Source organism: Apteryx mantelli, chromosome 1 (assembly GCF_036417845.1).
Source record: "Apteryx mantelli isolate bAptMan1 chromosome 1, bAptMan1.hap1, whole genome shotgun sequence".
NCBI lineage: Eukaryota > Metazoa > Chordata > Aves > Apterygiformes > Apterygidae > Apteryx > Apteryx mantelli.
The window spans coordinates 92,889,851-92,913,648 of NC_089978.1; the positions used below are offsets into that span (position 1 = coordinate 92,889,851).

Here is a 23,798-nt window from a genome sequence, read left to right on the forward strand (position 1 = left end):
GTTGCAAAAGAGATCAGACACTCAACTTGCCACAAATACTTGCTCCAGTACAGGATCCCTATTCCTTTGTCTGACAATATGTCAGGTTTCCACACCTAACCATACAGGTTGATCAGAACAGCAAATTTTATATACTTGAAAAGTAAATTAACTGGACACAGACAAAATATTCTTCAAATGAGTCGCTGCCTTAACAATCAACACATTTCCAAGTACACCTAAGAGTAAAGACATTCTGTAGGTGGTCATACATGTTCAAATCAACCAAACTGATTCCAGCATAAAAAAAAAGTAACAATGTGTAAAGAAAAGCAAGCATACATTTACATTACAAGTTCAAACACTGAAATGTAGTACTGACTAGCTACTATCTATTTAGGTCAAAATATTTACTACATGCAGCAAACTTGTCCATAACTAAATGCCATTATGAAAGAATCAAAAATAAGCACGTTTAAATTGTATGCAGTATAAGAAGTTTTAATAATTTGTAAGTTACTACAATAAGTGGGTTTTTTTTTAATTCAAATGATTACCTTTTACTTTCAATTAAGAGCTGAACTGCATGTACATTGGAATAATCAATTTTATTTAGCTATCTTACATTTTAAGTTAGTTTTTAAATTACAAGTGTTAACAAGTCTCTTTAGAGAAGTTCATAGAATAGACACAACATGGGCCAATTTGGGAGTCAGTAGAAAGATGCAACCTACTAACAAGTTCTATAGTATTAGAACTTCTCATTAGCAAGTGCTATCTAAAGACATTTCCAGAATGAGGGGGAGAAAATAGTAATTTCTTTAACACCAGAAGTGCAGAATAATTAACAGCAGGAATAATAAAAAAGAAAAATTACATCCAAATATCAAGCTTGTAACAAATGTTCTCTAACAGTGAGTATAAGATTGCCCCTACTTATTATATGAGGGCTGCAGTCTACTTCCCTCTCCTCTGCAAAAAGAGGTAAATAGGGAGTGATAAGGGAAAAAGAATATCAAACATCCAAATGCTTACACTTTTTTCTCCAGTACAGGGTGTCAAGCAAACAAAAAAAGTCCAGAAAAAGAAAGACTTTTTTTTGCTACTGTTGTTGAACTCAGAAAACATTAAGAATTGAAACAAGAAGTGAGCATGAGGCACAAAACAACCTTTAACTTCAGGAAACAGAATTCTGGCGTGGCCAAGGGGTGCAGGGCAGGGGTGGAGGGGGAGGCTTTGTCTGGTAAATACTTATCAGCATAGAATGCCTAGCTGTAGCACCATCAACTGTATTGGCTGTTTCTCCAAGAGACAATTATGACTTCTGGGGTCTGGTCCGACTGTATCACAACCACTTTAAACCAGCAAAAATACACAATACTACTGAAAAGACAATTTCTTCCTATTTTTTTCTTGTCTGCTTGCTCCTCCTGATGCACTAGCACAAATGTTTAGGGACCAAATGGTGACCTGAACCTTATTAAAGCTTAACTTTTATTTACAAAACCCAAATACTAGCTTAACTTGGAATTGTTCCCTGATTAACCTCAAAACCACAGAAACCTTGTGCCTGAATCAAATACAAAACATAAGGACAGAAACAGGCAGGAACGGGAGAGTGAGACGCGCTAGATCAAAATGATCATGGTAATACCTCACTAGGAGGATCTCACAAGCAGACTCTCCTTTTAGGTAAGGTAGAAAAGGCTATTCCATTATTAGTCACACATTTAAGACTCCATTTAGCAGCTTTCCTTCTGTCTGGGATGCACAGGTACCTCATAGTTGAAGTAGGCTTTGGAGAGACCCATATATTTGACAGATCATACTTTACTTACTATTTTAGACACTGAAAAATTTAGATAATATTTTGGAAGTCTTATTTTCAAATTTAAGTGATATAATAATCGGTATCCTTGTGACATCCAAAGGACCTGCACTCAAGCAAGTCAGGAACCTAAGCGACAGGGAGAGGTATACTGTTTGTTTCCAACTTCCCTAAAAACCTTGCTTTCTGAGTTTATATTTTCTTTTTTCTTATTTGGAAGAATCAGAAAAAGCAACAGTTCTTAGCCTTAACCACAAACAAAAAAAAAAGCTATGAGTCCAGACTGATTGTGAAGGAATGTCAGAGGACAGCAAACAAGAATCATGAAACAGACAAACTGAAATAACAGGGCAAGCTACACAAAATACCTACATTATACTGAAAAATATCAATGTTTTAATATGAGACAAACAGAAATTATATGAGTTTAATCCAGTGTCATAAAAGAATTAAATCAATCACCTAAAAACAAGTTTACAATCACCACAGATTAAAAAAGAACCCTCCTGAACAGTTACTCAGCAGAAATTTTTTAAATTGCATTAATATTATACTCAGAAATGCTTCATCATGTTTGACTACTTCTAAAGTTGTTTCATAAAACTGACATAAGTCAAATATATGTTTATTATTAAACTATTTCAATTCAATTTTGAGGTTTACACCTTGGTAAACTCATTCAATGTTTAAGCATTAGTTTTTTTATAGCTACCAACTCAATTAACTGTTAAAGGAATCCGAGTTAAAATCTGTTTCCACAATTACTCTACTAGTTTTTAAGAACATATTGCTGAAATGACTACCAAAACATTTCCTGAATATTGCAAAAACAACAAATGTTTTGTAGAGTACCTGTCTACTAGATAGTCTTATATTAATTACTACTCATGAACAAATAATGCAAAACATCACAATCTTCTGCTTGTTTGCAATTTTTATAATTTGATAAAAATTAAGATAAGACCATTTATGATTATGTAACATAGCTACATAATTGCCAAATTCTACTATACTCAGAAATAACTTGCCACACAAGTTTAAACAAGTGCCATACACTTGCTCAAAAAAAACAAAACCAAAACAAAAACAAACAAACCACAAACCTTTCAGTAAAAAAGACTTGGAAAAGTAGACAAAAAGAGTCTTACAAGTCTAAATGCATTTCCCCTAAGCATATGGATTTTTCATTTTCTGAAAAACTAAATAGCCTGTACCATAAATAGCTTCATTTAAAAATGAGTGCAGCTTATGTAAGCATGTGGCAGTCATCATAAACATTTTTACTGATGGCAATACAACCAACAGTGGCAAAAAAAAAAAAAGTGTGTAAGCATGCTCAGTTCAGAAGGTAGCATTTAGAAGCTAACTTCAAACACTGGGTTTATTACAAACTGCTACTGAAAAGGCTTAAACTCAAATATTCAGCAAAAGGGCAAACAGATACAAGAACTACAGTACACCAATGATTACACTCAAGCACACTTATTCAGAGGAGCTGAAAAAGAGAGAAATTTGCCACTGTCATGAGAGCATAATCTTTACTGTAAGCCATGCCTCTACTACTTATAATCTCTGTGATGAGACAATTGGCTTGGTGGATGAGGGGAGGGCAGTGGATGCCGTTTACCTTGACTTCAGTAAGGCTTCTGACACTGTGTCCCATAACATTCTCATAAACAAGCTGGTGAAGTACAGGCTAAATGAGCAAACAGTGAGGTGGGCCGAAAACTGGCTGAACTGCTGGGCTGAGAGGGTTGTGATCAGCAGCACGAAGTCCAGCTGGAGACCAGTCACTACCAGTGTCCCCTAGAGGTCAGTAGTGGGGTCAATACTGTTTAATATCTTCATGAAGGAACAAGATGATGGGACCAAATACACCCTCAGCAAGTTTGCTGACGATACAAAACTGGGAAGAGCAGCTGATTCACCAGAGGGCTGTGCTACCATTCAGAGAGACCTGGACAGGCTGGAGAAATGGGCAGAGAGGAACCTCATGAAGCTCAACAAAGGCAAGTGCAAAGTCCTGCACCTGGGGAGGAATAACCCCAGGCACCAGCACAGGTTGGGGCTGACTGGCTGTAAAGCAGCTCTGCAGAGAAGGGCATGGGTGTCCTGGTGGACAAGTTGAATATGAGCCAGCAATGTGCCCTTGCGTCAAAGGAGGTCAATGGCATCCTAGGCTGCATTAGGCAGAGCGTTGCCAACAGGTCGAGGGAGGTGATTCTTCCCCTCTACTCAGCACTGGTGAGGCTACATCTGGAGTTCTGGGTCCAGTTCTGGGCTCTCCAGTACAAGACAGACATGGATTTACTGCAGCGAGTCCAGCAAAGGGCCACAAAGATGATTAAAGGACTGGAGCATCTCTTTTAAGGAGGCAGGCTGAGAGAGCTGGGATAGTTCAGCCTGGAGAAGAGAAGGCTTGGGGGGGATCTTATTAATGGTTATAAATATCTGATGGAAGGGTGTCAAAAGGATGGGGCCAGACTCTTCTAAGCAGAGTCCAGTGGCAGGACAACAGGCAATGGGCACAAACTGAAACACAGGAAATACCACTCACACACAAGAAAACACTTCTTTACTATGAGGGTGTTTAAGCACTGAACCCAGCTGCCCAGAGAAGCTGTGGAATCTCCATCCTTAGAGATACTCAAAACACAATTGAACATGGTCCTGGGCAATCTTTTCTAGGCAACCCTGCTTCAGCAGGGGCTTGGACTAGATGATCTCCAAAGGTGCCTTCCAATCTCAACCTCTGTGATTTGTAAAATATTAAGTACTTTTCTTCTCCTCTCTTGAATCAAATTATGATAAATACCTTTTTTTTTTTCTTCTAAAGCTCTGTAAGTACTTAAAAAGGCCTTAACTTTAGGACCTTTCAAAAAGAATTTTTGGGAAAAACAAGACATCAAGACAATTCTTTAGAGTGGTTTACAGAAAGAATAGGATGGACTAAACGAAGCCTTCATGTATATTTTAACAGGAATCAGTGGAAAAACATGGAAAGAGAAAAGGGCTGACTTTTTTTCTTGAACTGCATTCATGTAAGATTAGAGTTGCAATTTCTTTTGATTCTTTCCTGTCAGTTCTCTCACATCCCCTCCCATCCAGTCCCTACAAATTCCAAGACTATGAACAGCAATCCCCACAATGATCTCTTCAGTGAGTCCACCAAGGGCAATTAAAAAAAAGGTGGGTTTTGTTTGTTTGGCTTTTTTTAATTACAACAGAGTAAGCTGAATATTCTCTTTGAGATGATATGAATTACTTAAAAAGGTGAGAGAAGTAGGAGTTCTTTCCAAAAAACGGAATCTTCCATCAAACAGAAGATACCTGGCCAATAATGCTAGGTTTGTCCTCCTGCTAACAGACAAACATGAGTGCAAACTGCACCAGGACTACTAAAAAGAAAAGGCCCCAGAACTTAATTGTACAGATAGGAACAAAACAATGCAACTTTTTGCTTCCCTGCCCTGATCACATCTTGGGCAACATATGCTCTCAGGAGGCCTGTCACTCAGTTTTGTTACAACTTGTACAGAAAGTGGTATCAGGGAAAAGCAGCTTTCAAGCAACTGAGTGTTCCTCCAGAAACAGCAGTACTGTTTGTCACAGTACTAGCAATGTCTGTGTTGTTGATACTAGTGTCTCACTGAGTAACAGAAAAGATCAGTGGAGATCTCTCAATGTCAGCATTAGTATAGACAGACGTCAAAGGCTTCAAAAGCATTTGTAAAGAGGTAGATTTAACTTAAGAGGATCTCTATTCTGTCATTTTAAACAACTCCATTCTACTGCAACAGGTATGGTAGAGACAGTTATCTCCTGTTGTCCCTCTTTCTTTTAAACTGGATAGTCCAAGAAACTAAAAAATAAAAAATAAAAGTTTTGTCACAAAAATGTTAATAAATACAAAAGATGATTGGACATGACAGGGACTTCATCTCACTATCACTGGCTGCTAGTAGAACTGCCCCTAACATCTTCGATACGAAAGCAAGAGAAAGTGCAAAGTGTATATGTCATCCTGAACAGTTACTCAAAAGCTCATAAGCTCACAAAACATGAAGCATTTGCAAACCTGCAGCGAGATTCATTCTGAAATACCTGTGTAGAAAGAACATTGATGCACATGAAAAGGAATGGTAAAAAAAACTTTTACAACTGCACTTTCACAATGTTGTTCTAAAAGCAGGAAACAAAGCAGAGATTCAGAGTAAAATTACTGTTATCCCAGTCTGTTCATTTGAAGCTTTCTAATGAGTTGCAAAACTCATGCCAATTTACAAAAGCACAGACAAAAGTGTCTTGTTTTAAAATCTAAATTTCATATAAACGCTCTGAGCTCAGTTACCAACACTTACTTAGCAATTCTACGATTATTAAAACCATATCAGTACACTGCTGGTTCGCATAGCAACTAAAAGACTGATCTGTACCGGGAAAGGACATGTCGCTGTAGAATCAGCCAGAAAACAATAGAAAGTTTTTAACACTTTCAAGTCAGCAGCTGGAAGAAAGGTGACACTTCATCTAGCAAAGCTTCCTAGTAGAAAATTAACCCATTAACATTTTTGAACAAATATAAAGCAAAACAGCGAAACTGTACGAAATCAACACTTTGCCTTATTTGGACATGTCATTTTTGGTCTGGCATTAGCAGCATTAAAGTGAGAATTACTATACCATCAAAATATAATCTTCAGAGTTCCAGGAAGGAAAGGTAGGTACATTTCAACAGCAAAGCTCAACAAAAGATCTCGTGCCTGGCATACTATTTCTGCAAGTTGATCTTCAAGAACATAACATGAAAGACAAATTTTAAATCCCTTTCAAACCTTGCACAGAATCCAGGTAAGCAAAGAACAACTCCCTCCACTTCTTCTGGACCGTTATTGATCCCCCTGCCCAATGCTGAAAACCAAGGAGGAAAACAAATTCCTAACTCTTTCCAGGTACTGGAAGAAAACATCCACAACTTGAGTTAAGCCAAAGTATACAAGCTTCCCACAAAACAATAAGATTTATACGTGAGGGTTTATACACAATGCGACAAATGCTACGACATACACAGAATAAAACAGGTCTTCTGCCAGCTACTTGCGAGCTACTTTAAGAAAGCTAAGATGTTGTAAACTAGTACAAATTTTTCAAATAGATAAGACTTCAGGAAAAATACATTATAACATAACCAAGGGAAAAATGAAATCTTAAAGTTGCAACTAGATTAAAATAATAGCACCGCTGGGATCTTGTTATCAAATTTGAACAGTCAACGCTGAAAACATTTTAGAAAAGTATCCATATTTTTTCATGCCACCACATCCGAAACAAATGCTGGTAGCATTAATTTTTTTTCCCAAAAGTAACCATAGATTGACCATGATTTCACAGAAACTGTGCTAGTTTTCAAATTAATACACATTTCAGTGGATATACAATTTAAAAGCAAGTGTTTCGCTAAAGGGTACTGAGTGTGGAACAGGATTGATTAAACGCAACCTGCTGAAAAGTGTTTTTAAAAAACTGTTCTTAAGTATCCATCAGTAAGCCGACATGCAGGTAGGAAAACATCTATTCTTAAACTATGTTAGGTTATTGAACACTACTATAACAAAATAACCTTTAACTCTAGTCTGTAGCTTCACTATTTGCTTACAAACACATCCTGCTTTATACAACCTCTGAAAAGAAGAAAAGGAGAAGTAATTTTTCCTATTATAGAGTTATGTTAAGACAAAATTAAGACAAAACCTGGTAATACATTGAAGATGATTTTAAAATAGCACTACAGGCATACCTCGGAGATATTGCGGGTTTGGTTCCAGACCACCGCAATAAAGTAAATATCACAATAAAGTGAGTCACACAAATTTTTCGGTTTCCCAGTGCAAATAGAAGTTATGTTTAAACTATACTGTAGTTATTAAGCGTGCAATAGCATTATGTCTAAAAAACAATATACATAATTAAAAAATATTTTATTGCTAAAAAATGCTAGCCATCATCTAAGCCTTCAGCAAGTTGTAGTCTTTTTGCTGATGGAGCAGCACTTAATTTCCTTCAAGAACTTTTCCTTTGCATTCACAACTTGACTAACTGTTTGGCACAAGAGGCCTAGCTTTCGGCCTATCTCAGTTTTCGACATGCCTTCCTCACTAAACTTCATCATTTCTAGCTTTTGATTTCAAGTGAGAGATGTGCAACTCTTCCTTTCACTAGAACACTTAGAGGCCATTGTAGTTATTAATTGGTCTAATTTCAATATTATTGCGTCTCAGGGAATAGGGAGGCCCAAGGAGAGGGAGAGAGATGGGGGAACAGCCAGTCAGTGGAGCAGTCAGCAAACACACAACATTTAGCGATTAAGTTCACCATCTCATATGGGCGTGATTCATGGTGCCCTGAAACAATTGCAATAGTAACATCAACGATCACTGATCACAGATCACCATAACAGATATAATAATAATGAAAAAGTTTGAAATATTGCGAGAATTACCAAAATGTGACACAGAGACACGAAGCGAACACATGCTGTTGGAAAAATGGTGCCGATAGACTTGCTCGACGCAGGGTTACCACAAACCTTCAATTTGCAAAAAATGCAATATCTGCGAAGCGCAATAAAGCAAAGTATGCCTGTATTTTAAATTCAGTTCCTGAACAAAATAAAACCCACCTGCAATCCAAGAAGCAATGCTGCTTAAGAAAACAAAGCTGTACATAATCTTAATGGAGAGAGATTTTTTCACTTTTATACTATTTTGTTATGTTGGCTATTATGAAACAGCACTTGAAGGGGGAAAAAATATACAAGGTAATAATCAGATACATGAATATTGAAAAATTAGTTCAATCCTGACATGAAACAGAGACATACACAGTGATTTATCTAATATATTTTCAAAACGAGAAAATGAGCAAGAAAAAACAAATATTATCTCACTACCCATCTTGAACTACATGGTTTATTAGCAGCATTCTAACATTGCCTCATCATCATATTACATACTGAATTTTGCGAGATGTATTTCAGTTTCTCATGCTAATAAAAAGGCCTCAGTGACGCTTTTCTGGTATCCAAGAGACTCATATGCACATCTACTAATACTACAGTGCCACCTTTTAAGTACTGACTGACATAGCATAGAAGCTGCTGACAAACTACCCATCTCATACAGAATAAGAAATCAGAAAGGATAATTGGTACCACAGACCCTGCTACAAGAACAGTATCTGGTTTGACTTATGTCTTTTGTCTTAAGCTGGAGACCCACATTTGCATAACATTACTAGCATAATTTGGAAGCCTTTCAAAGGAAAACTTTGATACATTAAGGTTTGGCAGAATACAAGAACCTGTTCTGGAAATATTTTGAACCAACACCTTCAACACTTGTGTGAATGAGTCTAAACTTTAAAAAAAGAATTTCTAAACTCTCATCTTTCCATCTAGAAAAAAATGCTTCAAACACGTGAACTGGGACTACGACATCACTGTACACTCAATCTCAACAAAATTACCCTTGGTCTCTCACAAGAACAACGTGGCTAATGTCACTTTTTAAACAAAGTTTAGTCTATTACATCCACAGAGAAAACGTACATTATACAGACTGCTGCAGGACAGCAAAAGGAAAAAAAAAAAGAAAGAAAGAAAGAAAAAAAGAAAAATACCTGGAAAGTTTGGCAGTGATTTGAAAGTAACACCCCAATATCAGTTTACTGTGCTAACCGAAACTACCAATTTCCAGTTTAACTTTATTTTTCTGTTTGTGTAAAGACAATAACAAGGAGAGGAAAAAACATCAGAAAACCACAACACACAGCAGATAGTTCTACTTTATGAACTTCAAAATACCTGCATTCAAAAGTTGTCCAAAAGGTGCTTACGAAAAAGTCTGAGGCTTTATACAAACTCTCCATTAGTTTCACTCTCCATTTGTCAGCTGCCTTTCAAGTGCCTGATATAACAAAAAAATAAAGTCTTTCATTACAAACACCTTTATTATATTTGTGTGCACACACATATATACATACACACTGACATTGCACTTACTTCAACTCACTGTAGTGATTAAGAATGTCTATATGACATTCTTTGAGTAAAATGTGTCCTACTGTAGTTGAGTCAGATGGCTAAGCATACAGGATAGATTTCACTTTATTCAAAATTTACTAGATACAATCAATCCTGGATCAACACTAAAATATTTCTGATGTCAAAGAAGAGAATCAAAGACTTTTCCTTTTATTGTTAGTCAGTGCTTTTGTTAAAATATTGCAGTTGTAGAAATAAAGATTTAAACTGTTATTCCACTTGATGCTACAGCTCTTCTCTGAAAAATAACTCAAAATACCTTCACAAGTTTTAGGCTTATTATGCACTGCAGCACATAAATAAATATATAAACTTGACCCAAAATCTGGTATTTAAAACCCACATACATTACACCACTCTTGGTGTAATCAACCAAGAACACTTTTGCAGGTCATGCTTTAGGGCTACTCACTAAATTTCAAAGTAACTATAAAATGAATAATCGCAGGATTAAAACTAGCAGAAAGTGTCTACAGGCCAAAGCAATCAAAAACTTCCTTTCATTCAAGCACTACATGTTTTTTGAGAGGGAGCAGGAATAGGCAAGGTATTACAGGATAACATTAAGAATCATATTAATGTATTCTCTTGGACAATTTTAAAGGAATCATTTACCACTAGAAACTGTTACACCTCTGCAACTCAATGGATAGAGCACAGATATCACCAAAGTGTGAGTTGGGCGGGGGAGTGGGGACATGTTTTAGAACACCTATTCAACTTATCTTGTCTTCCTCAAGATGACAATTCCCAGAAGCAAAAAGGACCCTCGATGGAATCCAGAAAACAGCATGAAAGAATGAACACAGATCTCACAGTACCCTCTTTACAGTTAGCAGCAAGCACTTACAGTAAAATTAATGACCCAAACCAGAAAAAAATAAATAATCAAAGTTAAGCTTCATAATATGCATCCATCACTCTTATCCATCTCATTGTACCTAAAACAAAGATTTAAAGGCAGACAGAAATTCTGATTTTACTGCCTTTTACCAATGAGTGTAAAAACTATGTTAATAATTTTATGGACAAACTTGATGTATACATTGATACAGTCGATATATACATTGATACAGGCTGCTGTACCACTCTTCAGATCGCTGCTATCAACTGACACCATTCACAGGACAAGACGAAGAGCAGACTTTAACAAACATTGTGAAATACTTTATTTTTAAGAATCCTGTTCCTCTCTCACTAGTAAGAGGAAATGAATTCAACATTTCTTCTTTTTGCATGAAATATGTTAACCGAAAATATACTGGGGGGGGGAGGAGTGCTATTCTCACAGATCTGAAAAACAAAATTAAAGCTATCAGAACAGATATTGACCTTTGATCATATAGGCTTTACCTGTAGTTCTTTTGCACTAAGCCCTCCCAAAACAAAACAGATCAGGTAGGCCTGTTACAGAGCAGAAGCCTGTAAACTTCCTACTCAATTTTGTAGTAGTGAACATCAGCACTAAAATTAATGGACCCCATCAATAAATCAGCAGGAAAGGTTAGCCTATTTGCTCTCAATATTTATTTAGAATGGAAGAAGAGAGGAAAAGAAAAAGCTACTGTAGAACAGCAAGCTGACAAATCTTAAAATGTTATAAAAGCATTACAAACAGTTATCTTTTTAGCTGATTTTTAAAGTGGAAATGAATACAGTATATATTAATAGCTTATTAATAGCATCTTGAAAGCAGTTAACACTTAAACCTTCAAAGGCAGTTTTATGCATATGCATACCTATTTGATCATAGTGTCTTGCTTTACTTTTTGCATTACGTTCCTATGTGGCAAACCTGGGCCATACCATTTTTTTGGTGATAGGGATTCTCTAAAGTATAGTTACTCTCAAGTCATTTAAGCAACTGCCCTTCCTCTCTTTGTTTTCTCCTTGCTAAAGTAAAGGAAAGAACAGCCAATATTAAATTACAAATCATGTTTGAATGAAGGAAAAAATGCACCAAACACACAGACAAACACTAACACTGAAACAGCATCAAGCCATAAATAGTTAGAGTAGCAACCTTCTACCATAACCTCCTATTTAAAAATGAAACAAAACAAATAATTAAAATATATATATATTTTTTCCTCTGAACAGCCGATGTAAACAACCAATAGGATCTCAAATCCAACCTCGAGACAAGACCCTAGACAGAGCGTAACTAAGGCCTTGCTACCTTTGGGGCCCTTCTATCCCCAGAGCCAAACCACAACAGCATCAGCATCATATTGCAGTCAACACATCGAAGAGGCAGCGGCAACTCTTTTACCTGCAGTTTTCACACCCGCAACAACACAAACGGTATCTGTGGTCTAGCACGCACCACAGCCCCTGTTAAGCGGACACCAGTGTGGGACCCCCAGGCAGTCAGGCACCCAGCCACCCTCTCAGAAAGGCCCCAAAAACAAAGACCAAAGTTTTCCCTGCTCGGTGCGTGGGAGTGCGACAGCAAAACACCAGGCAGGATCAACACGGGCACCCTCCCATCACCACACCCCCGCCCCCACGCCCGCCGTGGCGCACCCGCGCACAGGTGCCCCCCTTCCCCGGCCCGCCCCCCCCGAGACCGGGGAACCACCAACCCCAGCCTCCGCCCGCCCCGCCGCCCCCCGGCCGGCCGGGGGGGCAGTTACCCGCCGCGGCGGCGGTGCGGAGCGGAGGACGGAGCCCTCGGCCTCCCCTCCCCTGCGGGGCTGCTGCGGGAAGCCCTGCCGCTCGCCCCACACCTCCCCCCCGCCCCCCCCCACACCCCCCTCACCGTGCTGCGCTTGGGGCTCGGCTCCGGCGGCGGCTGCATGCCCGCCCGCCCACCCGGCTCAGCCCCGGGCCTCCGGCGGGGGCGACCGTTGTGGGGAGGGGGGGGCACGCGAGGCACCCGGGCGGGACCCCCCGCGGCACGCGAACTGGCGGGGGGGGCGGGGCGCGGCGGGCCCCCCCCCAGGTGCGGGCGCGCGGAGCAGGGGGGGAGGGGGGGGCGTCTCCAGGCGACGCTGGGTCTCCGTGAGGGGGAAGGGAGGGGGGGGAGGGGGACCTCGAGCGCGGCGCGCGGCCGTAAAGCGCTTCCGGGATGCGGGCGGCGCCGCACGCTCAGTGTCGGCGGCTGAGGCCGCCAGCCGTGCGGCGGGGGGAGGGGCTCGGCCTACGCCGTCCAGGCACCAACATGGCGCCGCCCGCGCCGGCTGCCCCCCGCTATCGCGAGACTTGGCGGGAGGGAGGGGGGAGGGGGTTCGAACGTGCGCGGTAAAAGACGGCCGCGGGGGAGGAAGGGCGGAGTGGGGGAGACGGGAGTGGGGGGGCCGGCTGGCCGGTCGTTGTGCCTCGAGCGAGGAGCTGTTGACCGTTGCAGCCGGCCGTTAGTGCCCGCCTTCTGCTGCTGGGGCGGGCGTCGGTGTGGAAGAGATGCTTGGCCGTGGGGTCTGCTCATATCCTCTTCCTCCCCCCTTTATTGTTGTTATTTTTTTTAATCTTCCTTTAAAAGGAGTTTTAGAACCAGGTTTTCTGTTCTTTCGGGCCTGCCTGGTGTGACTTCCAGTCGGGCTTAGTGACCACGCTGCGACCTTTATAATATGCATAAACAAGTGCAACAAAAGAAAGGAGAGATGTACTTGGCAGCTTTTCAATCGCGCAATAATTAAGCCCGCTTCCCCCCCCCCCCCCCCCTTTGTGCGGTGCAGACAGACACACAGTGTGGCATTCTGGAGTGTTTGTAGCCTCACTAGGGAAGAGAAAGTATTAGTGTGCCAAATGCATGTCCAAGGATTTCAGACACAGAGGCAAGGTAGTGAAAGCTAACATCCTTGTTTAAGGGGACATTCTTGTCACAATGGACGTTCCTATTAATTTTAACAAACTTCTTTTGAACATGGTTAAGTTCACTGCGGGGTTTTGCTCCTTGTGATTATCAAAGTTTTGGGCATCATTTTCCAAATATTGAAAGTAACAATAAAATGTATGGACCCGAAGTCTATAGTACAGCTCTTATTCACATAGTAGGAATAAATACCAACATGAAAATGCTTATATTTTATGTTCTACCCTAAACTCTCATCATACTATGCCATTCTGAATAATGTGTCTCTGCTTTCAGTACAGACTTCAGGCAATTGTAACTTACATAGACAGAACCAACTTGGACTTTTCATTAACACCAATGGAAGTTGAAATATTCCTGCTGAGGCAGAGCATTGCAGTTGGTTTAGTGAGCGTACATTTAATTTTTCATTCACACACTGGGCCTTTGCTTGGGATTAAGTTCCTCTGTGCGCCTGTGTAAACTGTTCTAAGTGTCACCTTCAGAGTGATAAAGACGCTGTTTGGTGTTTCTCATTTTTTTCTTCAAATATTATTGTATGTTTAGTAGCATCTGTCTTACATGGATTATTTTTTATCTTATCTATGAAAGCCACAGAAACACTAAAGCTGCAGTTTTGCACTGAACTTAATCAGAGCAGATGCAGAATTCCTGTAACCACCTTCTGTCTCTCTCTGGTAAAGATCTGGGAGGTGCAGGGGGAAGGGGTGAGAGGGGGTGTGTATCTTGTATTGCTCTTACTGGCTCTTCATGTTGTCTTCCTTATGCTGAGACCTTGACTCTTGTGTCAGAGATTCCTTAAAGTTAGTTAAGGAATTCTTGGATTCTAGTCCCTACATATGAAACAAACCAAACCTGACTAATGTTTTTGGAGAAGATGTAAACCCAGTAGACATCATCTTAGTGCAACAATGCTGTTATCTAACAAAGACCAGTTCTTATCCTATGTCCGGAATTAATATCAAGATCCTAAAGTGCACATTCCTCAGGAAAATACATAGTTTGCAAATATAGATGAGTGCTTTCTGACCCAATAAATAATTCCAGTAGCTTTATCTAATCTCTCACTTTCTTAAAACGTAAGAAGCAGCCCTTTGTCATAGCTGTTGATCCTTATCAGATCACAGCCAGTGCCAGTATGCATAATCCAAGGAAAAGAGACTCTGATCACAAGATTATACATACTGACACTGACTTTTGTGGGGGTTTTGTGTGGTTCAGCCACTGTCTTAATTCATCCTGTCATCTTCCAGATCTTTCAAGTCAACATCTGAGTCAAACCTTTTCACCACTGTTTCTCACTGTCCCTCTGTAAACCCCATACTACAGCTCCAGGTTGCCTTACTTTGGCTGCTTCAGCAACCAAGCTCAGCAGCAGCCAGTCCTTTATTTTTGTTTGGAAATTATGCCTTTCCTCTGCAAGGGACTGTAATGGAAGACTGTAATGTGACGCTTGCTTGATTTATCTGTACTTGTCCCAGTCAGTGCAGGAGTGTTCCAATAGAAATTGAAGAGACTTAGTGTCATCTTTGTCATCTGCCTTTAGCCAATCATAGATTTTGAGGGCAGGATTGTGCTACTGGCAAATTAATCAGTCCTGAAACTTAATGAGTAATCATAGCAGAACCAGTGCCTTGCTCAAGAATTTAGGAAAAAATCCTAAAAGGGTATTAGGTGCCTGATTACCCCAGAAATCATGTATGTTTTGTTGTAGATGTTAACTTTGCTAAATACATCTCTGCAAGGAGTTTGTTTTGTTGCTGGTCCAATTCTTCTGTCTCTTCTTATCCATATGACAACTACAACGATTGATTATACAGAAAAGCAATATTAGGTCAGTATTTAATGTATTTTTAGCTGCTTCTAATGGGATTTAGCAGCTGGAAACAAGGAGAGCTGGCACTGTGTAATCAGGACAGTTCTTAGACAGCTGTTTAAGAACCAGGGTATCAGACAGTGCCATGAAATACAGCACCATTTTTTTTCTGTATTTTTAAAAGATGCAATATATATGATTAAAAATTAGAGAAATAGACCTATTAAAACAGTAACTTGAAGTAGAATGGGATTCATTGTTAAACCCAGTTCTGTAATAACTTCTAGATGAAAATGCCTCCCCCCCTTTTTTTTTTAATTTAATGCCTATGGCAGTTATTATTACCCATCTTTGAAAGGCCTTAGGTTGGGGTTTATATTCTGTAGTACGTTCCTTTTTAAGCAGAACAAAAATGTAGTTCTGCCCCTTTTCTCTTTATGAACAGCAGTCTAAGAAACCCATTTTCCTATTTTGGAAAAAAAAAGCAATTTTCTGCATGTTTGTGTCTACGAATTGCAGCCAGAAAAGTATCTTGATAAAATGGCACTCTAATAGTCCATATTTATTTTGTCTGAATAGTTTTTATACAGAGTTAGTTCCATTACAAATCTAAAGAGTTTTTTTCTTTTTTTATATAAGAACTGTAAACTGCATTTTGAATCTAAAAGTCAAACTGATTTTTTTTCTCCCTGTTACATCATGGTCAGTAGTGTTATTTTGTCACTTAGATAGGCCTAATGGTTTTATTTGATGGTGCATAAAGCAGGTGAATCCATTTGTCATAGTTTTAGTTACACTACCACACAAAAAAGAAGTAACTTTTTCTGTCTTTTTTGTAATTGAAGTAGACATCATTATGAAAAAAGCTAAGAATGTCTAGAGTAAGGAGGTATCGTTTTTCATATTCATATGAAAGTAAATTGTCTTGGAATGAAATCTAAACAGTGTTCTGTAGGCCTGTTATAATATCTTGTGTTAGTGTCAAATCCTACTGATTGCTGTGATAGTTTACTTACATACAAGAAGTTGGAGACTTAAGTGTCTAAACAGCCTATAGAACCAGAGCTCAGAGTAGAGGATATCCTTTCTATAACATTTTTAATTCCACCTACACAATTAAATAGAAAGTTATAGTCCTTGTATAAGTCAGTTTAAAATTCTCAAACCATCTAGCTATTCTTTAAAAAATCCCATGTCATTGATTTGTAAGACCATTTCACTTCTGTCTTTCATTACATTTTAAGGAATGTGTCCTTGACCTTTTCTGGTCTTAAGGTTTCTCATTGAATTCCATTCCCTAAAAACAATACATGGAGCTAAATTCTTTTACTAGGTTCCAAATTCAGTTTAATCTTTATTAACCTGAACATAGGCATCACCCTTTGCACTATTCCTTTTGGAGGAAGGCTATTCTGACTCTGCTGCATGCCCTAATTACTTTTTCATTTCAAATTTGTATCAACCATGTGACTCTGAGAGGACAGTAGAAAATGTGTATTTTAGTAGTCATCATGAATCAATGGTCTGTGATTTCAAAATGAAGATATCTTGTACAATGTATGTACAAGTATGTACAATAAGGGAGAAGAGATTAAACTTCACTATTATCTTTTCTGTGTCGCTGTTGTGCCCCAGCTTTGAGCTATAACACTACAATGACAATTGCATACACACCGGAAAGCCTTCAAGGTCTACCTTTGTGTTCGCTGGTACTGTGACTCATTCCCAGGACAGCTAGGAAGCAGCGACAGGATTCTGCTGTTTTGAAAATGATCTTTTGACACAGAGTGCACAGAGATACTGCAAAGAACTGTAGAAGTAGTGCCAACATGCACCTTTTTTTGGCTTTGATTCTTGTCTGAAAAAAGCTGTGGAGCAGTCTCTATTTTTATCTTTACAATTTTTGTAGTTAAGTTTGCGCTGTTTTACAAATTACTAGCCTGTGAATTGGAGGAACTAGATTCTGCAGAAATACAGCTTCTCCACAAGCGCACTTAGAAGCATGAAAAACTTGAAGTGTTCCTCTGTAGAGTCTTCTACAATTGCCACAGTTTTAGTGTAATAATTGTCACTAGAGCTACTTGGTGCTGAAACAGTGATGAATCAAGCCAGTAAGAGCAAATATAAGTGTAGTAGCATAAGTATTTTCTGAATGTTTGAATGGATATATAGAATGAATGAACTATAATTAAAACTTAAAAACATACTTGCATATATATGTATTTATGACCATGCATTTTTATTACTAGAGCTCAAAGGATTTAACAGTACAATTCAAAGAGGATTAGTGATTTTCTTTTCTTTTCTAAACCTACATGAAGTCTGTATTTGTCCTTTGGATGATATCTGTAACTGATTCCTTTGGGAGCATTTTTTATTGCAGCTAACTTTGGTGCGCTGGTCAATTCCAATTTCCAAATATCTGCAGTTTCCCCACAGTAGCAAGAATTTAAATTAATGATGTCATTTGCTCCTTCTGTTTCAGTGCTGTTGTGTGGGACTACTCTATTCTATAAAGTTAGCTGTCATTTTTTATCTTAGATGTGGCTGTACTTGGGCAGTGGACAAAATGGTTGCTGTGTAAGTCCATTTTACCATTTACTACCTACTTGTGTTATACAGCTATACCTAGACTGGTGAATATGTGATTTGTTAAACTGTAGGTAAAAGATTTTGAAATTCTTATGGATAAAAGAGCTTACATTTGTACATTATCATAAAAGAAGATAGTGTGTGCTTTTCTTAACTTGATGTTAGCATGCTTTTGTGGATTGCAGTCCATTCAAGATTTGAGTAACATTTTTACCATTTTTCCTATAATCAGATCTAGTTGTATCAGAGTGTTATTTCCATCTTGTAGTTTTTCACTGAGGTGTGACATTCAGAAGGGAGATGGTACTTCTGAATTGTACTGACTGCTTGTCTAAACTCATCAAATACTGTCAATCACCCACTCATTGCTCAATGTCAGTTTATCCTGCGAACAAGAATACCGGCAGATAACGGATTATCACATCAGGTATGGTTGCTAGTAAGAGGGGTCAGAATGTTTGGGTCAGAAAAAAACAATCTGTAGAAAAGAAATTAGAGTCCTTATGGCAATTCTCTGCAATGTATAGAATGTGTTGTTGCCCCATGATCAAATGCTTCTTGCGTTCTTTTTCTCTTGCTTTTCTACTCATATCTGTCAGGCAAGAGAGACCTAAACAATGTTACAATTTTGTGGTTTGTTTGAGAGGGGAGGAGCAGAATAGGCTGTGATGCAAATGCTTCTTTTTGGTATCTGTTGTTATATTCCTGGAAAGGTATACAACGTATACTAGAAAATTATTTTCAAACCATAATCCATAATACCATAGAAAGTTACAGTCATGCTGCAGAATATGAATAAAAACAGAAATACATACATGAGGACTGGGGGTTTTCTTATTAATGAAAATATAAAATTTCTCACTGTGATCATTTTGATTGTTTTACAGTCTGCTATGAAACATACTAGTTTCAACCCTACTAAAAAATTTTAGGGCAGCAATAAGAATGCGCTAGTAGGGCATTAGATCTGCAGAAAATACTGTTATCATTCAGTCATTCGTTCATAATTAAATAGTTTAAAAGACCATTGATTTCATTTTATGATTACCTTTCTAGTGCTGAATAACACTTTACAGCCAGAGTAGTTCTATAAGTCAGTAGTACCACCTGGAGAGTAAAGGTGAGATTCTTGCAGAACACTGGAAGTTCAGGAAGAATTGAGGCTAAGACTTTTTTTAAAATCCCAGCTTGTGCTGCAGCAGTTTATTGAAATAGTTCTCTCAGTTCTTGCGAAGCTAACACTTAACTCTGAAGACATCTACAACTGTGTTCCTAGTTCCAATATCCCACTTCAGGGAAATAATCAGTTAAGTACCAAACTCCCAGCAGCCTGTGACATCTGTCAATATTGCAAATATCTAATTATAATCTAGGTTCAGACCAGAGCATGAAAAAGAGAGTGTTGGTGGTTCCCAAGGACTGTGCGCACACAGTCCATGCTTATTACTGTGTCTTTCTGCAACCTTTGGCTCTACATACTAGTATGCAACAACAGGAGTAGTACTGCTTTGAAGAGTCACTTATAAACTTCTCATGTAGAGCTGAAGGTGCATAGCTTCTATTTGCCAAAGTTATACCAGGTCATATTGTATTTGACTTGTTAATAAATTTGGATACTGAGTTGCATTAGTTTCCAAATGGAACTTCTTTCATCTCCGCCTGGTTGAAAAACATTGTCCCTTCTTTCTACCTGATGATGTGGTCACGGTTAGCTGATGCTGCCACCACCTCCAATATAGTTTATGACAGCTGAAGTGAAATGTAAAGAGAGGTGGTGCAGAAGTCATCTTCACTTCTCCATAGATCTGTCTCTCCGCTGAGGTCCCTTTGCTAGCTGCTGGACATTTCTTGGTCGTAACCTTAAAGCAATTAATGAATCAAGCCGCACTTCCAGCAAGCGTCTGTGATTCTATTTTGACACATGGACCACTGGCAATTGGGAAAAGTTGGTTACAGTACCTAATATAAAGTATATGAAAGCTGGAAAAAAAACACTGCTTTTAACAGAGACGATTAGGTGAATATTGAATAAGACCATTTTTAGGAACTATCAAATCTTCTATGGAAAAGTCTTTTCACTGAGGCACTCATAATAAAAATATTCAACCACTTCCTCTCTCTTTAAAACAAAACGGTCCTCAAACCTAGCCTTCATTTTTGTTCCAAATAAAAAGAATTAAACAGTGAAGTTAAGAAGGAACTTCATAATTGCTGTTGGTATTGTATGGAGGACTCAGATTGTATTGAATTGGACAACTATTCTAAAGTTCATAGCTTAGAAGCATATGTACTATTCAAGGCAGTTCAGCCTCACATATTTTTCTCTAGACGGGTTTGCAGAGTGCAAAAGTAGGTTCTCATTAACCCACTGTCAGATACTCCAGGAATAAGAACACCCAAAAGAAAGGCAAGAGAATTGTAGCAATTCTCTTGAGTTGTTACCAAACAAAATTATGGTGAGTGGTTTCCTTCAGGCTAGTGGTTTGAAAAGCTAACCAAAGTTAATGGAGAAAAGAAAGTGAATACTGAGCATCAGAGATGTAATTCAGGAAAGTAATATCTTTCAAATAACCTTTTAAACTGACATGCAGTTTTCCACTGGAGAAATGGGATGTCCTTTCCAAGCAGTCTGTTCTCCCTTGTGTCAAAGTTTGTGCCAACACCATGGTAAACACAGTGAACGCAAATTAAAAAGAATGAGAATGTTTATTATTGCATTGGAATTAATGAAGAAGAGTAAGTGAATACTCCTTATTTCGGAGAAGTAGTATCAGGAAAGTAAGTGAAACAGTAAACAAATTAGAGTGAATACTTCACTTGTCATTAATGACATTGTTGCTGTAAAGAATTGTATTTTTTCACCCATCCCTAGAATTGTTTTCTTCACACATGGTTTCAATTATATGTAAAGTGAGGCAGTTACTCATTTCCAAACACAGATATCAGTGTATTGTTAATAGGTATTTCTACATAAGTGTCAAATGATTCTTCATTGCCATAAAACACAAAAGAATGTTTTTGACATGGGTTACATTTTTCATATTACACAGTGGCTGATGGCACTGCCTTTGAAGATTGTGCTTTAAAAGGACTTCAGATATGGACTTTTGTCTACCTTGTCTCCAGGAGAACTTTTTGTTTGCGAGGAAGTCCATTTATGCCTTTGAAAATGTACCTTCAGCTCTATAATAACTGGAATTATGTTACTTGTCCTTGGAAACAGGGACCCCACTCCAACACTGGCACTCAGGTAATATTGCGTCTGGTTTCAAGTGAGAGCCATTCAGTTTTATGGTAAGTAGAAAGTACAGCGAAGTTTAAAGAAACAACTTGGAAAGATATAACCATTCTAAACAGTATAAACTAGCAAAGATTTAAATTAAAAAATCTGAAGAGAGAAGATCCGAGCTGAAACCTATGGCTTTAAAATATGAAACTCTGAAAACTTACCATATTTGTGAGATCGAGTACAAACATTCATAAATAGCTGCTTTTTTAAATTACCTTACCTTTCAAACCACTTATGGAGGGTCTGACATTTGTTAATGTTCAAGTCAAGGCAAAATTATTTGTGCTTACTTTGGCACAGAAGCTAGTCCTCCTGCATCATTTGCATGGGAAGGCAGCCAGCTTCAAAGTGTGGACAAAACTCCACTAGAATTCCCTCCGTGGAGAGTTTGCAGGACTCCTGGCTCTCTGCCTTTCTTAGCAACACCATAAATCTTCTGGGACCCATCAGCAGAGGGGAGACAGGTAAGTTTTCCTCTCTTCTATTTCCTATCCCATTGCAGTCTTTCAGCCAGAAGATGTGTTGGCCAAAGTTTACATAGAAGGAGCTGGTGTAGTTCCAGAAATGAATTTGTACTATTGAATTCTGTCAGCTCTGCAGCTTCACTCAGACAAAAATGTTGTTACTAAAGTCAAAAAGCTTGCAAGGACTTGCAGAAGCAGAGTGATGTGTTGTTGGTTGTGCTTAAGAATGAAGCAAATTTTAGGACAAAAATCAAATGAGTCCGGCATTGGTCTCAGCTCTGCGGAGAAGGACCTGGGAGTGCTGGTAGACATGAAGTTAAGCATGAGCCAACAATGTGCCCTTGTGGTCAAGAAGGCCAATGGTATCCTGGGGTGCATGAGGAAGAGTGTTGCCAGCAGGTGGAGGGAGGTGATCCTCCCCCTCTACTCAGCCCTGCTGAGGCCACATCTGGAGTACTGCGTCCAGTTCTGGGCTCCCCAGGACAAGAGGGATGTGGCACTACTGGAGCAAGTCCAGCGAAGGGCTACAAAGATGATTAGGGGACTGGAACATCTCTCTTATGAGGAAAGACTCAGAGAGCTGGGCCTGTTTAGCCTGGAGAAGAGAAGGCTGAGAGGAGATCTTATCAATGTGTGCAAGTATCTGAAGGGAGGGTGTCAAGAGGATGGAGCCAGACTCTTCTCAGTGGTGCCCAGCGACAGGACACGAGGCAACGGGCACAAACTGAAACACAGACAGTTCCATCTGAACATGAGGAAAAACTTCTTCACTGTGAGGGTGACAGAGCACTGGAACAGGTTGCCCAGAGAGGCTGTGGAGTCTCCTTCTCTGGAGATATTCAAAACCCGCCTGGACGCGATCCTGTGCAGCATGCTCTAGGTGACCCTGCTTGAGCAGGGTGGTTGGACTAGGTGATCTCCAGAGGTCCCTTCCAACCTCAACCATTCTGTGATTCTGTGATTCTGTGACTGGTCATTTTTATTTTGTAGCTAAACGTACAAAAATAGTAATTCCAGTCTAATATCTTCTTTTCATATGTATAACTTTCTCCAAAATCTTTTTTTTTTTGCCTGAATTATGTCTTCATCTGTTTCATCTTTGATCATTAATGTTTTCTATAGTACTCTATTACCATGGTATAGAAATCCTCAGTCCTGCACAAACTCTTGCTCCTGCACAGTTCTTGCTGGTTTCTCTGAGGGTCCAGCATCTCACTAAATTTTATTAGGACCCAATTCTGTTTTTTCTGCAACTATTTCTAAGACAAATATAAACATTTTATAATGTTGATGTCTACCAGCTGTAGAAGTGTCCTTACACTAAGAAATTTGTTTGCATGTAGGCACTTATTTTACATTGCCTTGTATGTCTAATAGTTTATAACCATGAAAAGCAGGGCCAAAGCGTGTATAGAACACTCTGAGCTGGAATAGCTGGAATTTTATACCCATTTTTCATTGGCATAAATAACTACAGAAGATGCTTTTTCTTTGAATAGTATGAGGAGTAACTGCCTCAGTTACATCTCTGCGACTTGAGTGACACCAGAGCATTCATAATGTATGTAACTGAGTCCTGAATTTAGCCTAGAAATTGTGAGGCAGCTTAAATTTTGTCATACACATTATTTTGCCAGTAAAGTTAAGATATAGCTATTTTGAGACATTTTCTCACCAAGATGCAAAACACCTCTGTTTGTTTGCTGTCCAAGTGTTCCTGTTAAACATATCATTTAGCTCATATACTGCAAGTGCTTCCTAAACAATAAACAGCAGAAACATGTTTCCTACCTGATACCCTACTTGTTCATCCTCTCTAAAGTATTTTAAGTAGATATTTAACACTGGATAATTAGAAGCATCTTTATTCTGTGTTATTTTACAGTCTATAATTTTTCATAGTAATTTGATTTAT

At 38.9% G+C, this 23,798-nt stretch overlaps 1 protein-coding gene across 7 annotated transcripts in view; it reads right to left on the reverse strand.

Annotated features, from left to right (window-relative positions):
- The window catches only part of TAB3 (TGF-beta activated kinase 1 (MAP3K7) binding protein 3), a 50,891-nt gene extending 38,178 nt beyond the window's left edge, over positions 1 to 12,713 (reverse strand). For 5 of the 7 annotated variants that reach the window (XR_010884342.1, XR_010884341.1, XR_010884340.1 and 2 more), the window contains exons 1-2: positions 12,670 to 12,713; positions 9,669 to 9,771 (exon numbers count right to left, since the gene is read on the reverse strand). The gene's annotated coding sequence lies outside the window, so the exon portion shown is untranslated. Of the gene's footprint in view, positions 1 to 9,668; positions 9,772 to 12,180; positions 12,323 to 12,669 lie in introns of those variants that run through there. The other 2 variants (XM_013961870.2, XM_067297547.1) reach the window with 2 other exon arrangements.
- Between the last annotated feature and the right edge of the window lie 11,085 nt (positions 12,714 to 23,798).